General features: G+C 46.1%; 1 long non-coding RNA gene across 2 annotated transcripts; it reads left to right on the top strand.

Moving 5' to 3' along the window:
• The first annotated feature begins 1176 nt into the window (after positions 1-1176).
• LOC122369597 lies at positions 1177-14943 on the top strand. Of its 2 annotated transcripts, XR_006254430.1 has the most exons (4): positions 1177-1197; positions 7446-7526; positions 9109-9219; positions 14640-14943. It is a non-coding gene; the product is annotated as an uncharacterized LOC122369597 (long non-coding RNA). The 2 variants fall into 2 exon arrangements; XR_006254431.1 differs by lacking the exons at positions 1177-1197; positions 7446-7526 and adding an exon at positions 1586-1605 and having other exon boundaries at positions 14640-14940.
• Positions 14944-15228: the final 285 nt, after the last annotated feature.

Genomic DNA, 15228 nt, shown 5'->3' with positions numbered 1-15228 from the left:
TTGAGACGCATCGACTGATATGCAACATGACCTTTTCCGGTAAGGTCATGACCTTGACCTGAGGTCAAATTTTCAAGTTGACCTTTCAAGGTCAAATTATAGTTCATTCGACGCGTCTCGGCGAGGGGAACACGATTCTGGCAATAGAAATATCGTGGCTTTTTGTAGTCGAAAGTTATTGTCGAAAAACACTTTTCGTAAAGCTATTTTTGCTATACAGCTATTTTTGGAGTTTTTGCCCTCTGGAGGCTAAACCGTTGACCTGAGGTCAATATTGATAATGACCTTTTCAAAAGAAGAGTTCAAAAACTATCGTTTGCTCTTCCATGCGTTTTTCTAGCTACCATAGTTCCTGAGATAGCGGCATGTTTTCTGAAAAATATAATGACAATTGGCAAATTTTGACCTTTGATGACCTCTGGTGACCCCAATATTGCTCTAAGGTGAAAAATGACCGAAATACTTTCAAACGTACGCATTGAGAGCTATCGACTGCTTTTTACAGCGTCTTTCTAGCCCTCTTGAGTTTTTAGTTAGAGGTGGGTGGTAAGATATGCCCCCCCCCCCCCCCACTAGGGCGAAGTTGGCTGAGACCGCCACTGGGGCGCGGGTTAAGAAGAGTTGTCCAGGTAGAAAGAGTTCAGCCAGAGTTGCATTAGCACATTGAAAGAATATTTCATAAGCATCCGGCAGGAGTATAAGGAGAGCATGGAAATAGGCACAAAATTCTCACAATAGCCTTGGGAAGAATAATGGAAGCTTGCAACAAGTTTTTGCTGTGGTCACGGTAAATAAATAAGGAGCTGTCGACGCATCAACCCAGAATCAAAGCTGGTACGGAGTCAACTTTTCTCTCAGTGATACTTGTTTTGTGGTCCACTTTACATGACAAATGCGATTATGTGGGTCAGGTGACCTTTGGGGCCAGTGAAGGTTATGTTGCTCTGGTGAAGGTCAGGTCAAGCTTAGGTCAAATAAGGTCAAATTTCAAAGTTGATATCTTTGAATAAAATGGGTGTCGATTCGATGCAGCTCGTCACGGGGAGTCTACTAGTGGTCTTTGTTTTGCGCTACGTGGTCTAGAATGGCTCAGGTGGGTGACATCACGTGACCAAAAAATGGCGGTGGGGTTCAACGATTTTTTCTTCTTCTAAAACATTATGTAAGTCCTATGGACTTTTGTCAGGGTGTTGCAAGGTGCCAAAAATCTTCATTTTACTGCCGGGGACATCTAATTTTCTTCCCTATCTCATAGAAGGATGAACAGAACTACGTATTCATCCCATAAAAACAAAAATAATTTTTGATGCACCACTCGAACGATGGCACATTCCAAGGGCAAGAAGGAGCCTCAGTTTTTGTTGTTACAAATACTGCGCAAACAATACATTTATTCGATATATTCGCAAAACCGCTCACGGCTGCTTTTTCACGCTGAGTGACGTTAGCGCATCACGTTAAAGCCAATCAGCGCATTCCGTATCTTTATGAAAGTGCACTTTGAACAGCTAATCAGGAATGTGCATTGAGTCGCCCTTTTGGCTTTTTCCCGCTTTTTTTCATCGAGTTTGAGTGCTGTTGGGGGGCGAATAATCTCGGAGATGAGTCAGTCTTACATCCTACAGTGGCGGCGGATTCGATTTCGACATGGGGGGGGGGGGCAAGATCCCAGACGAGACTATGTCACAGGCAGATCCAGGAAGGCGGTTTTGGACGCTTCTGGGGACACAGCCCCCAAAAAGCTCCCAAATTCAAAAACTTCTCGGATTTCAATTTCTTACGCACTGCTAAGCAGCTTAAAGCAAACTTTTCCCAACACAACTTTTGATATTCGAAAAAAACTTGTTTGTAAATTTCGGGCACTAGTGGGGACTATTTGCTCTAAATGTCCCCCCCCCCTCCCTAGATCTACCAGTGGACGATGTGACAATGTTCGTATCGCTGCACTTATGAAAAATAAGTTCCCATGGGAAAAATTGCGCCACACTCCACAGGCCGACCGCATATCATATAATGAGGAACGGTGTCAAACTTTGGGAAATAGGTGAGCGCTATTCTCCGATGAGGTAATTCAGTATTACTATTTCCACCGTTCATTTCATATTCGATTTCCTTTAAAGGTTCCCTTAAAAGGTATTTCTGAGACGGACATCAAGTGAAGCTAGCTCACAGCGGGAGGAGACCGCTTATCAAACATTCAGAGACAGTCGATCGCGGATCGCCAACTAAACCTATTAAAAACGACGCATTAAGAAACCCAGATTCGATGCAGAGTTCAAGAACGTATGTTTTTTTCGAAATCATGTCATCGCGTTATCACCTTCAGGCTTACCGATTCCGCATATAAAGCGCCCTTTACATCAAAATTGTTTTAAACACATGGTTCAGGATTACCTTTCCGCTTTGCAAAGCTGATCACCTCTATTATGTTATCGAAACACAGATGATATTTGCCAATATCAGAGCACATCACTGTCACACTTCTTCGAAGCAAGCCTTGTAATCAATGCAAGAAACAATACACGTGTGAAAACACTCAACAGTGCCCAACATGCATGCTTTACACTATTCACGGCCCTCCTGGCCGGAACAGACGATCGGCCCCCGCCCGCGCCGCCTCGCACCTCGGTGCGGCTTTCCACGCGAAGCGGCGCCCCCTGACCGCCGACCCGTCCCACGGGCCGCCTACCGGCCGAAACCGCCGCGCTGGCGGCCTGTGAGACAGGCCGGCGGCCCGGCCTCCCAGCATTGCTGGCAGGCCGGGCACGGGTTAGCCCGGATGGGGTAGGGCGGGGGCTTTTCATCGCTTGACGCGACGACTCCCTGGCAATGCCATCTATAAAGACGAAACAATACTTTCCTCACGCAAATGTTGCACAGAGCACGCACCAAATCCAACTCACACTCTTCCGAACACTGTTTGGCGCTTCTTCGGGTGATTCGATACGAACTCACGAAGGATAGCCTTCGGATCCAGCTTTCTGGCGCGGTCACTGTGCGTGGCAAGGACGACCAGATTGGACAGCCTGGCCTGACTCATAGTGGACCGCAGTGGCGTCTTAATGCGACTCAGGGCGCTAAAAGAACGCTCGGATGACGCTCCGCTCATCGGGACTACCAGAATTCGAGTCGCCAAACGGAGCACTTCAGATAGCATCTGGCGACACACGAGGCCCTGTTCCACGATGATGCTGACAAGTTCACTGATTGATGCGACTGGAAAATCAATGGCACTACACTGACGCATCACACTCAGCTGTGCAGCAAGAGCGTCTGGATCGATGTCACCAGCGGACCCGTCCTCGTTACGGTCACCCACAGCTGCCATCATTTCTTTGACTCGTGCAGAGGATACATCTTTTTCTTTCCCGAGCAGCAGGTCCTCCATTTTTTCCAAGCGCTCAAGACCAGGCTGATCGAAGCGGCGTCTTACCTCGCTCGATATCAGGTCCATGGCTTCCATGAAAGCTCGCCTGATCGAGGCCTTGGCGCTGAGAGCTGCGGGGGGGGGGGGCGCTGCGTTCGTACAGTGTTCCAGTCGCTTCGGTGGTCGGCTTGCGCGGGGCTCCTTTGGCGGGTCGATCGGTGCATCCAGCGACTTAATCTTCTGGTCACAGTCTGTCCAGAGCTGGTCGAAGCCAGCCTCACGAAGCGTGCGGAGCGTTTCGAGAAGCATGGCTGCTCCTCGACGGACTTCTCCAGAGTTCACCCCTGGGCGCTGCAGTGCCTTTGCGAAGAGCTCGCAGGGACGGAATATGCGCTCGCATAGCATAAGGGCGAACACCGTCTCGTAGTGGTGGAGGTGTTGGAGATGACCCCTCACCCGGTATCGAACATCAGGCGATGCAGATGCATCGGCTGCGACGTCTTCAAGTGTTAAGATGATCGCGTCGTACTCGTCCAGGAATCGTGACACTGCTTGGCACCTGACAGTCCATCTAGTGGGGCAAAGTGATAGAAGCTTTCGCGGCGCTTGCTGCATTACACCTTCGTCATTTTCCTCGCTCACGTTTAGTTCTCGGAGATGCTCTTCAAACCAATGTTTCCTCTTAGTTGTCTTCAGAATCCCCACAACATCTCTGACCGTATTCAACGCATCCGCTACCTGGGAGATTTTCTTGGCCTCTTCCACAAGGGCAAGATCCAGGGAGTGATTCGCACAGTGTACGAACACTAAACGAGGCTGGTCTTCGACGAGCCTCTGCTGGACACCACTTACTTTTCCGGACATGTTCGAGGCTCCATCGAAACAATGGCCTCTTAGCTTGTCAGTACCATACATCGTACGCACTAGGGCGTCCTTCAATGCTTCATAGAGCTCGGCAGCTGTGGATCCTGGGACCTCATAGAGCCCAAGGAAGGCCTCTTTCACAAGCAGCTCTTCAGTGGCGTAGCGGACACAGATACTAAACTGTTCTTTGGTGGACAGATCTGTCGTGCCGTCTGTAATCACGCCATAGAACATTGATCTCCTGGCCTCCTCTAGCACCTCACGGAGCAGCATCGAAGCCATGATCCGGATGATTTCATTTTGGCATTCATGGGAAAGGAAGTTGTTCTTCTTGTCGAGCCATGCCTTTATTTCGGGGCTCGTGACAGACCGCTCGTCCAACATTGTCATCAGTCGACCACTTACGTTGTCGTGGCCCCGGAGAGCTGAGCCCGAGCGCGCCAGGCCACGAATGGTGCAAATGATCTCTGTGAAGAGCTCCCGATTCTTCTTCTGTTCTGCTTCTGTGGCTTGGGCGATGCGCTTATCCACAGGAAGACCACATGAAAGAGTCAGCTTCTCATGGGCCTGAAGATGCTGTGCGGACTTGGAGTTCGAGAATCCATCCAGAAAAGCTGTCTCTTTAAAGTCGGGTCGCTGCATCAGCTTCAGCCGTAGCGCACGGCAGCATGTGTGGCAAGTCACTGAGTCACTCCCCACGTTGTAAGAGAGGAAAGGATACTCCCTATGGCCTATACCAATCACTTCGAAACTTCCGGCCGTTGGTCTCCGGAAAGGACAGCTGCGTAGGCTGATGAGGATCTGGGAAGGATTGAAATTGATTTAACGACATGCTCAGCACTAGTTTTCGGCGTCAGATACCTCGCATGGAAGTGTTTCTAAATCTAGCCAAATTATTACGATGCGTGTTCAATTACCGGATTTCAGTTCTAACATTTCCAGAACAGTACGGTAATAGAACGCGGTAAGAACATCAGAACGACGCAAAATAGCTATTTTGGAACATATAAGCACCTTCTTGTAAGTTAAGGAAAAAGTACTTGTGAAATAATGGAGGGAGAAAGAGGGAGGGGAGGGGAGGGGAGAGAGAGAGAGAGAGAGAGAGAGAGAGAGAGAGAGAGAGAGAGAGAGAGAGAGAGATTCTTCTGTACAATGCACATAACTTTTGTTTTAACTCATCGCCGGAAATTCACGTGTTTTGAAACTTGCAGTCACCAAACCTAATGAATAAAACCTGATAAACATACCTGAGTTACTGCCCTCAAGGAGGTGCACAGCATCAGAAGGTGCAGTGCTCTCAGGAGCGTCCACAGTCACAGGACCAGGAGGTGCAGTGCTCTCAGGAGCGTCCACAGTCACAGGGCCAGGAGGTGCAGTGCTCTCAGGAGCGTGCACAGTCACAGGATCAGGAGGAGCAGTGCTCTCAGGAGCGTTCACAGGATCAGAAGGCGTTGAACTCTGGCTAGTGTCACTTCTGGAATGCATGTAGTGATGGAAAAAGTTATTAATGATTAACTCGTTGTGTGACATAGACATATTGGAGTTTGAATATAGAAAGTCATCCAATTAAAGGGTTTCAATTTTCATATAACCTGCTTTCCTTTGGTTTATATCAGCTTTGAGATAAAATGCTCAATTGTGAAGTTGTAATTAAATGAAAGAAAATACAAAGCTACTCGAGTATCATGATTCAGAGTCTTGACATATTTAGTCAAAGCTATAAAAAACAAAACAATGATGTAAACCTAAATGAAAGTGAACACTGAACAATGGGAACAAAAAGAACATAACTCATTAATATGCTACCCGCAGGTACTGTGAAATAGTAGCAGCACCAGGGAATATAGACAAAACATGGAGCTTTTTAAAGGCAGCACAAGAACAGAAGCAGAAATGAAATATGAAATGACACTATAAATAAGAAGTAACTGACACAAAATAATTGATGAACTCACAATTTAATTAGAATGTTAATGCTTTATTGTTATCAAAGTGGCTGAGGTAGTATTATCTTAACTGGTAGGTAGCTGATTGAAACAAAGAATTGACGCACAACTGACATGTATTTATCAATTGATTACAAAAATCAAAATAATGCCATTCCGATCACTTAAACAGCATGGTACATATCAAAATCGCCAAACCAATAGATACATACCTTCTTTTGATTTTACCAAACATGCTCACAAGGCTCATTTGAGCCTTTCTCTTCGCCATGTCTTAGATAATCAAGAGTAGATTGCTCTGTTCCGTTCTGGGGAAAGGCGAGAAAGGTTTTTACACTGTAATTATCTAACCATTTTGGTAGACAATAATCATATACAAACTATTGAAAATCGGTTGATTATATATTTGCCAAACATCAGCTAAACAAGTCCCAAAATCAATAGCAATTGATATATACAAAACACACAAAAACTCGCAATTAACATGGGATACCTAAGATCGGCCAGGGATGACAATGATGCCACAGGTAAATATTTACAATTAGTTTAATTCACTGTTCAAGCATAAATTGCCCCTTCACCCCAGCATGAATGTGTGCTTCGCCTTCATGTGTGCATGAAGCACACATTTCAAACAAGCAGAGAAAAGCACTGTTCTGCCATAGGTGCTCAATTCGTCACAGACGCAGACCCTCTGCGCTTTTGTTGACTCAGGTCCCCTGCTAACCCCACAGCCATCATACTACAATTAATTGAAATTACCAACTAGATAAAGCGTTAAGCGTAACCTGCCCAGTGCCGCCCAGTTATCAAACACTACACCAAGGCCATATCACTACACACACACCTCAACCTCTCAGAATAAGATACTCGGCGACAAGATACCTGAGCGCGCAATAAATGTGACGGCGTCGTCACTTTCGCTACTTAGCACTGCTACCAGTTATCAGCTACCAAATCCAAAAATGTAGGTATTTTGAAGGAATACTTTCATTTGACGCTAGGCGGCTTGTAAAAAAAACATGAAATTTGCAATTATGAATAATCCTAAAATATAACGTCAGGATTGCATCCTACATAATTCAGTTTTCATCGCAAATTATGGGGGGGGGCAAAAAGATACTTTTGCCCCCCACCATTCTCGCAGGGGGGGGCAGCTGCCCCCCCCTGCCCCCCGAATCCGCCGCCCCTGTCTAAGGAGCAAATATGCCTTTTTGTTTTGTGCCTCAATGCAGTCATTCCAGCAACTTATACGGCCTTGATTCCAGCGCCAGGTCCCAGTCCAAGTGCTCCTTCTTCCGATTGCCCCAGGACGAGGGGGAGTTGAAGAAATGGACTACACTGATGAGGTTCGTTATGCGACATTGTGATATCTCCTTTTGTTTATTATCGTGATATTGCTGCTTTTATGACTTTTTAGATATGCAACCCTCACAGGCTCACACCATTTTGCTAAGTACGTGCTTGGGTAACTTCTAGGTGATTTCAGGACAAATCTTTTTAAGTACCTATGGTCCTACCTATTTCTTCATCGCGCAATTACTTGTCGGGAAAATGTTTGTCCCTGCAATTCTTTGTATCCATATTTTTCAGTCGGCACATTTCTTTGTTTCACAAATGGTACAATTGCAAACAATGTATCAGTATGACTGTATGGGAGGCTCAGCAGGATCAGCAAGAGAGTAAGCACCTTTTGTTGCAGTTAATCATACCAAAAGTACAAATTTTGGCATTAGTAGAGCAGACGTCACGCAAAGGCCTTCCAACCAAAGATAGGCGCTGTAGGTTTGTAGGTTAGGTTATGTTTGTTTTCCGGTAAACAGGAGATCCCGAGTTCGGATCTCGGTGGTGCCTCCAGAACAGTGGGTGAAGGCGCCAACACCACCGGCGTTTAGGTTAGAAAGAAGCATCTCCGGGTATAGCGCCTCTCCTTAGCTGGAAAACCTTCGTGTGACGTCTGCTCCACTTGTACCTACCCAAATTTCTAGGTAGGTACATTTGGTTGTAATAATTGCTGGTTTTGCTTGGTGCTTGCTGGTGTGTATTTGTAGATTGGTTGATGTAGGAAGTCTGCTGGTGTGGAGATGCTGCTCTAGCTTGTTTGTCTTTTCATTTTCAACTGTTTGTTTCCACCCTTTGCTTAGCATTGCTGAGCAGGGCTCTGTTTCAGCTACATAGAGTACAGAAGCTCCTAAACTTTGGTGCCAGAGTGGTTAGCGGCCGGCGTAAGCACGACCATGTAGCGGACGTTCTCCGTGACCTGAACTGGTTAGACGCGCGTGGCCTTGTCACGTATCACCGACTGTGTCTCACCCATGCTGCCATCACGACCGGTAGTCCCGAATGCATCGCTATGTGCATCGGCCCCAGTAGAGACCACGTGTATCAGACGAGAGGCTCCTCTCAGCGCACGCTACCGAGGATACACTCTGAGTCGGGTCGCAGGCGTCTCAGCTACGGTGCTGTCCAGCAGTACAACCAGCTGCCATTCGACACAAACACTCGCCACTTCAAATCAACCCTGAGACGCTACCTACTCAGAGAACTGTATGGCTGACCTGATCAAGTATCGCGGTGTATTGTATTGGCCTGAATGTATTTTACCTCGTATGTTTTCAACCTTTGACGTGTGACGATGAAAAACCATATTCGATGGATTCGTTATGAAATATATTCTGATTCTGATTCTGTTTCACTGCATGCTGCTACCCACATTCAGGTTCAAATGGAAATGCTGACAAAATTCTGTCCAAATGGAAATGCTGGCAAAATTGTTTAGATATTTCACTGACATTTCTAAATTCTTTTGAAAATGAGCACCAGTGCCCAGCTGTGGTGAGTAGTTAACTACGGCTTGCCGTGAAGCAGGGCCATGCTGTCTGATTAATTTTCTGCTAATAGAACCAACTTTATTGCTTTGCTTTTTCACAGGAGACAAGATGCAAAGCCCAATGAGCATTCAAGAGTGTGCTCTTGTCATTTTAGGAATGGCAAGAAAGAAGCTGGTCCAACCCTATTTGCTTGGAATGACTTCAAGAGAAGGTAATCTTGTTGTAACTAGCCTCATACTTATCACTTGTAAACTAGAATAATTCAATAATGGTAATGCTAAGGTGAAGGTCAAATTGAATGCTAATAATTTAATCCAATCAGCTTAACATTAAATGAGCTTCAAATGATTAAATTCTTCTCATGTTCATGCACATATTGTCTTACGTTTGTCAGTTTCGAAATTGCATCAAGTTTAGATGATCCTTAGTCAGTCTGAAATGGAAATTCATGACTTCAATCATTTCATCATATCTCAGATGTATCACCATACTCATTATGTTGCTACTAAGTATTATGTAGTGGTGCCAACTACCATTAATGCAATGCTTGTTTATCCCATTAGGCTTCCTGGTTTTATCACAATTACTTAAAAGGATATTATGAACCTCCATTGCGGTCTCCAGACTCCAAGTGCCTTCCCGTTTGATAAGTCGTCCTAACGTGCTATGAACCCTTCTTAAAATCCTTTTCCTCTCAAGGTTCGATCCATCTGCGGATCGTGGAAACAACCGGTCTACGTCGACTTTGACACCGCCGTATCCTCGGAGCTCCTCCTTAAACTCATCACGTCCCTGGAGGAGATGGGATTTCCTGTCAGGGCGGTGGTTTCCGATATGGGATCGAAAAACGTCGGGCTCTGGCGGGAGCTCGGCGTTTCTTTCGACGGCCGGACTGGCATCATCAATCCTGCTCATCCCGACCGGTAAGATCCTGTGCCATTGAATCCTGTTCCTGTTGCCCATATAAGTTTGTTTAAGTGCTGCCAAGTCAACCGTCAACATACACAAAGTCAAAGTCAATACCAGCTCAAAACCTAAACAATCCTTACAACCTTACAATATACTCTGAATTCGCTGCTCTTCACAGACGAGTGTGGTTCTTCGCGGACGTCCCGCACTGCATGAAGAACCTCCGCAACCATATTCTGGACGATGGCCTGCACCTTTCTCGGGGAGATGACCGAGGCGAGCCGGTGGTTGATGCCGATCTGCTGGAGGAGACGGTGAAGGTCGTCTCCACTCCCGAGTTCACCGTGGGCAGGAAACTCCCACCTCTGCACGTGCATGTAAGTGTTTTTTCATCACGTGATTTCTGAGGCCCAGCCAAGACTGACCCGGGTTCCGGACAAAAAGTCAAATGATAAAAGGTAAAAGGATGATTAGTCAACAGACATTACGTCAAAAGCAAGAAGTCAAAAATCTTAAAAGCCAACAGGTAAAAGGTCAACAAAGAGGAAAGTCAAAAGTCAAAAAGTCAAAAAGGATAAAACGTCAAAAGATAAAAAGTGAAACTGCCAAAAAGTCAATGAACAAAAAGTCAACTAGCATAGAAGTCAAAAGACAAAAAGTTAAATGGACATAAGGTCGAAAGACAAAAAGTAAAAACGGCAAAAAGTCAAATTGCCAAAAAGTAAAAAGGACAAAAGTCGAAAGACAAAAAGTGAACAGGACATAAAGTCAAAATCCAAAAACCAAAAGGACAGAAAGTCAAAAGGACAAAAAGTAAAAAAAAAAAACAAGTCAACTGGGCATGAAGTCAAAATAAAAAGGTCAAAAGGTCAAAAAGTCAAAAAGACATATAGTCAAAGTCCAAAAAGTCAAAAGGACAAAAAATCAAAGGGACAAAAAGTCAAAAGGACAAAAAGTGAAGAGGACAAAGGTCAAAAGATGAAAAGTCAACAGGACATAAAGTCAAATTTGAATTACGAAAAACACAAAGGAAAAAAAAGCGAAAATCCAAAAACTCAAAAGGACAAGTCAAAGAGACAAAGTCAATGACACCTGGATCATCAGTCATTACATACATGAGATAACATTTACAAACAGCTGTACACAATTAAGCGGGATGCTGCACAATATAACCTGCATCATTGGACATTGAAGCGAGACTGCCTCCATTGCGCGACTGATGGGGATTTCCATGGCCCGCAACCGCGACTCAGCTGGTCACACGGGCATGCTTGGCTGAAATCTGACACACATCCGTTGACACTCACGTGCTAGGTGGGAGCTCGCTCGCATCGTAAGGTTGTCATGAGGCAGCGTTACATGATCCTTCGATACACCTGGCTGTCCCAGGCGCAGTTTACTGGAATTATTTCAACAAATATAGTAACCCGGAATGTTATCGATACGAAAGGTTCGCTTGTTCAAATTTCCTATATTGTGTAGGGAGACGTTTCTCATCAATTGATTCCGTCACGGGTTCTATTAGCGATTTCACACTTTTATTATAGTCCAAGCGTATTGTATGCTACAATTGGTACAATAGTAAAGCGCGTCGTTTCTTTTAGATAGGTGGAAGTTGGAACGAGAGACAATTGTGTGATTGTCGGATTGTCCTGCCTTGAAAGGAACGCTCATATCAGCAACAACTAGTGATGTCAATTATGGAAACTCGTAATACCGATACCAAACCAAATACCAACAGTATCCATGGAAAAATACCGATACCGAACCGACTTGGGAATATGAGGAAAATATCAACTTTTTACCAAATTCTCAGCCTCTTTTACATTAGTGAAGATTCATAATACCAACAAAATACCAAATGCACTCGCCTTGAAATACCAAATACCAAGTTGGTATCGGTTTGGTATCGGTATACCAAAAAGTTGGTATCCGATTGACACCTCTAGCAACAACAGACAACAACCTGTTAATATTCACGGACTGCATACAATTAAGGTGACCAATTTTCATCGAAATGTATAGGTCAATTAAGTTATCGAGATGCGATTGCTAAAAACACAATTTTTTAGGACCTCGGAGCTGTGACGTCCAAAGAGAGGTGACAAGTATAGCGCATTGTGGCCACCAGTTACTGTCCCTCTCCTTCATTTTCGCCTCCGCCCTACGTCTCCTTATCGGAACTGCCCCCCCCCCCCCGCCACCAGCAGGTGGCGGGGGGGGGGGGGTACGCCAACTTTATATAGATAAGTTCACATTTCCAATATACTTTTTAAAGCAAAGTGAAAATAGGTAGGAGCGTTTTTTATCGGTAGGGTCGGGGCACGCACGGGGACGTGCCGAGACGCGCTATGCGGTGCAGCCGGCGCCCAGCGGGCGGCGTCCGGGGATCAGGTGGCCCGGCGCGGGTCAGTCGCCGACCGGAGACGCGGGCTGCGGCGTACTTGCACCGACTTAGTTAACGACTGCTGTTAAAGACTACTTTTTGCTGTTGACTACATTTTGCACATCAACTTTTCGCGCACCTATTAACTATTTGCTTGTTGACTTTTTGTATGTTGACTTTTAGCGTGTTGACTTTGAAGCATGTCTTTCGCGTGTTGACTTTTAGCGTGTTGACTTTTAGCGTGTTGACTTTTAGCGTGTTGACTTTTAGGCGTGTTGACTTTTAGGCGTGTTGACTTTTAGGCGTGTTGACTTTTAGCGTCTTGACTTTTTGCGTGTTGACTTTTTGCGTGTTGACTTTTTGCGCGTTGACATTTTGCGTGTTGACTTTATGCGTGTTGACTTTTAGCGTGTTGACTTTTAGCGCGTTGACTTTTTGACATGTCGGCTTTTTGTCTCTTTGACATTATGTCTTTTGACTTCTTGCGTGTTGACTTTTAGCTTGTTGACTTCTGGCGTGTTGACTTTTTGGCAGGTTGACTTTTTGTTCATTTGACATTTTGTCCTTTGACTTCTTGCGATGTTGACTTTCTGTCTGTTGACTTAATGTCCTTTGACTTTTTATCCCTTTACTTTTAACGTTTTGACTTTTCATCCGGGAATCGACTGACCCTTTTTGGTGGCTCGTACCGTCCTTTGAGGGTCCCAATCGATGTTGGTCCGGTATGTCTGACTTCAGGAGCCACATTTTATCGGTAGAGGCCCCATACAGTCGATCTCTGAGGTCCCCACACTGGCGTTTGAGGGCCTCTGTTAGTAATTTCACGCAGTCCCTGCAATGTTTTGTGTTCAGAACCCATCATGACGTCTTATACGACGTCACCAGGGCTGTTGAGATCATGGAGAGTTTTGTCAATAACTCTTGATCATTTTGAGCTAGGGAGTCAAAGAAGCCATCAATGAACTCAGAAAGACGCGCCGAACCGAACAATTTGCGACATGACCACAAACAGCCACTTTTTTACCTGAGCGACTGTGACCTAGCTTTCAGTCCTCAGGGCAGCACCCTAAGGGTGACCTTTCCCAAGCACACTTTATATCTATCGACACACTTCATCATATCAAACATGATGGTACCAACGGCAACATCACAGGTCTGCGACAATTTTTGACGAAGTTAGCATAGATCAGAATCATAAACTGGAGCATTGGACTTGACCTCAAAGGTCATCAGTTACCTTAGACCTGAAAAGTGGATACCTACCAATCACTCTACCTTGTAACGGCGTACAGTTTGGCCTTTTTACCGTGAAATTCTCATTGAATTATCGCCGAAATGGTGAGGTGAGTTCCTTCAACCCCCTCGGCCGGGTTGAATGTAGAAAGACGGTAGTCCGGTGAGTGATAAACCATACATAACACGAATCATGTTATCTATGGATTAACATATATATGTTTCCCATATCTGAGGAATTCCGAAGGTCCCATCGTGTCCCCTACCCTTCAATTCTGCGTAGGATGCCGGGTATCGTGTCTAGGTGACGGTAACGGCTTGAAGGTTACTATAATACCAATAATGCTTTTGACTTCGCGGAGCAAATGCGAAGTCAAAAGCATTTCATATATTCGCAAAAAAGAAACGAACTAAAACGCTGAGGCTGTTTGAACTCCCCCCCCCCCCCCCCCGCCAGCAGGGCGCGTGTTAACAACTATTTGCTTACGTTATGATGATTAAAAGTAGGTTTTTGAGCAATAAGGTTCCATGACCGGCGTCAGTTATATCAACGTTATTTGGCTGCACACTGACAACAATCCATACAGCCGACCCTGCTAAGCAAGGTTTCTTTTCTTTCGCAGGCCTCCAAAGCAGACAGGCAGCGCGTATACTTGGCAACGCAACTGCTCAGTGACGGTCAGTGACCTGCCGTGACGGTCGCACGCCGCTGTACCTGGCCGTACTGCAGCCCACCCGGAGCTGGCGGCCGCCCTGCCGTGACGGTCGTACGCCGCTGTACCTGGCCGTACTGCAGCCCACCCGGAGCTGGTGTCGCAGATGCCAAGCTGCGAGATGACGGGGGTGAGTCGATCTGGAGCTGATAATGTTACTTTTTATATGACGTGTATAACGCATGTGTAGCAAATGTATTTCGCTTTGGGTATACTCATTTTTGGAATGTGAACGTCGGCGTGACGCTTTCGTATGGCTCTTGATGGCTCATCATAGTGACTACATTTGTGATCAATTGTTAAGAGTACACGTTATTCATTTCGGCTCTTTTCTTCACCACTCACTAACATACATGTACGACCCCCCCCCCCCCCTCCCCCCTGTGGCAGGTTATCGGCCGTCGTCCAAACGGTGCGCGCGGGCCCTCATCTTGTCCGACGGCGCGCCCACTTCGCGACTGGCTCCGACCTCGCTTGGCGTTGGTACAAGAGCTGCCGGGAGTCGCCCTGCGTCCTCGGCGGGGAGCCGAGATTCCGGGCGGGCCGACTCCAACGTTTCCACACGATATCGCTTTGATAGCCAGGTTTCTTTCAATGGTTATTTCTGTAATCGGTCACGAGGCGAATCCTCGTTGAGCCTAATTTGTTCTCCAGTCTGCCAAGTCTGGTTTGCTTTGTTGATGCTGTACTACATGCTGTACACATGCTGTACCACATGCTGTACTATTAAAGGGTGTCAAATAAAAAAAAACGAGTTATGCAGGGCTGCGGAGTCGGAGTCGGAGTCGGTCGGAGTCGACAGTTGTGACCGGAGTCGGAGTCGGAGTCGGAGTCGATTTTAGAAACCCGAGCCGGAGTCGGAGTCGGAGTCACCGAAAATCTGTCGACTCCGCAGCCCTTCTAGGTCTGCGGAGTCGGAGTCGGGAGTTGGAGTCGGTCGGAGTCGACAATTCTGCCCGGAGTCGGAGTCGGAGTCGGA

Source organism: Amphibalanus amphitrite, unplaced genomic scaffold, assembly GCF_019059575.1.
Source record: "Amphibalanus amphitrite isolate SeventyFive unplaced genomic scaffold, NRLGWU_Aamphi_draft 001054F_arrow, whole genome shotgun sequence".
Classification (NCBI taxonomy): domain Eukaryota; kingdom Metazoa; phylum Arthropoda; class Thecostraca; order Balanomorpha; family Balanidae; genus Amphibalanus; species Amphibalanus amphitrite.
Note: the sequence above shows the minus strand (reverse complement) of the source record. Positions and strands in the feature narration are given on the sequence as shown.